We start from the raw sequence: 2,298 nt of genomic DNA on the forward strand, positions 1-2,298 counted from the left end.
CCACAGTGGGGTCCTGGGAAGGAAAGTCACCTCAGCGCCATGGAGGTCTGGTCCCCCAAGCTTTCTGTATAAGGTTTTCCAAATAGGGCAAGGAAACAGAGGAGTGTCTGGTACTTAGCCTGTGCTTCATTAATTATAGATATGATGCAGTCCCAATCCAAACACCAACAGAGTTCCTCACAGAACTAGACAAAGCAATCCTAAAAGTCACGTGGAATAAGAAGAGACCCAGAATGCAAAAAGCAATCCTGGTCAGCAAGAACAGAGCAGGAGACTTCATGGTGCCAGACTTTAAATTATACCCCAAAACTACCATGATAGAGGAGGGTGGTGGTGATCTAGAACAGATTGAAGAATCAGTGGAAGAGAACAGAAGCTATGGAAACAATCCCAGAGGGGCCGGGCAGGGTGGTGCATGCTTGTAATTTCAGCGCATGGGACCCAGAGGCAGGAGAATGACCTCAAGTTTGAGGCCAGCCTGGGCTATATAGTGAGTTCAAGGCCAGCCTGAACTGAATATCAAGATCCTATCTCAAGAGAAAAAAGGTTAAAAAAGAAAGAAAAGTAAACCAGACACATTCAGTCATCCGATGTTTGAAAAAGGGGCCAAAAATTTGCTGGTGGAAAAACTCTCATTAGCAAATAGCACTAGGAAAACTGGCTGCCCACGTGCAGAAGATTGAACCTTTGGCTCTGTTTCTCATCATGTACTAAACTAAGATCAAATGCACCAAGTGCATAAAAATTAAGACAGAATCACTTCACATGCTGGAAGATAAAATATGTTACTGTTGAAGTCCTGGTTGTAGACAAGATCTTTCTGAATAAAACCCAATTCCACAAGAAGTAATGTCAAACAAGTGGAATTGCATGAAAGTGGAAAGATTCTCTCTCTCTCTTTTTTTTTCTTTTTTGTGGAACCAGGGATTGAACTCAGGCCCTCGTGCTTGCCAGGGAAGCACTTATTCCACTGAGTTATCTCCCAGCCCCGGAAAGCTTCTTAACAGCCAAGAAAACAACCTACAGAGTGGTGAGGCAACCTGCAGAATGAGAAAATGGTTTTTTCTTCTATACTTTTTTTTTTTCTGGTAAAACCAGGGATTGAACTCAGGCCCTTGCACTTGCCAGGGAAGTGCTTATTCCACTGAGCCATCTCCCCGGCTCCTCCTTCTGCACATTGAATAGAAGACCATATATACCTACAATATACAAAAAACAAAGACATTAGAGCTCCCAGAAGAAAAGACCAAGTCAAAAACTGGGCAGTTAACATGAATAGACACTTCTTAGAAGACACACAAATTCTAAATCCGTTAAAGAGTAAAATAAAAGATAGATGATGAGAAACGGAATCTTTTGCAAGTGGCCAAGAAATAGGAAGGAGGAGCAGGGAATGTCGTGTATTAAGATGTGTCATCTGCACATACCCCTCCCCATGATGAATTGATGATTATGGATCAGAAACAAGTATTACTTTGAAACAAGGTGTCCAAATACTTCTCCCAGTCTGTCCAGGACCTGAGTGGCACTTGTGCTTTCCTTCTTGAAGGATCTTGTCTCTGGTACTCATGGGGGAAAGGGCAGGTTTATTAGGAAGACATCCCAAAATTGTCATCCCTTTGGCAGGAGCTGAGGGCCTGGCCACCAGGGTTTGGCCCTGGTCCTTGTGTTGACTTAGGGTACTTCTATGCCCCATTGTCATGGCATGGCAGGAAAGGCAAGGTTGTCGTGAGGAACATATGCCAGTGCCCTCATCTCTGAAGCTAACCCTTCAGTCAGCAGGAGAACCAGAGGAACCATAGCGCTCACGTCAGGTCACTGCGTGCCCTCTGTGCACATCAGTTACAGATGCTCCACTCTCAGTCCTGGGCCTGCTCTTCTACTTTCTAGTGTGTGCCGCTCCTTGCTCATGTGTTACAAAGATGCACCACACAGGAAGGCCACAGCTGTTTTTCCCCCAGGCAGCAACCAAACAAAATGTTCAGATTAACATTCTCTATGCAATGTATGAGACTTTATTTTGCCTACTCTCCTGGACTCTTGGGCTTCTGGGCTGCTGGGCTCCTGGGCTCCTGTGCTCCTGGAATCCTGGCATCCTGGTGCACTCCTGGGCTCCTAGACTTGTGGGGTCTTGAGCTCCTGGAGTCTTGGGCTCCTGGGATTCTGGGCACTGGGGCTTCTGAACTCTAGGTAGACTCCTGGGCTCCTGGACTCCTGGTGGGCTCCTATGCTCCTGGGCTATTGGACTCCTGTACTTTTGGTGGGCTCCTGGGCTCCTAGGCTTCTGGGCCCCAGGGT

The sequence above is a fragment of the Octodon degus genome, unplaced genomic scaffold (genome assembly GCF_000260255.1).
Source record: "Octodon degus isolate 3935 unplaced genomic scaffold, OctDeg1.0 scaffold00238, whole genome shotgun sequence".
Taxonomy (NCBI): Eukaryota; Metazoa; Chordata; class Mammalia; order Rodentia; family Octodontidae; genus Octodon; species Octodon degus.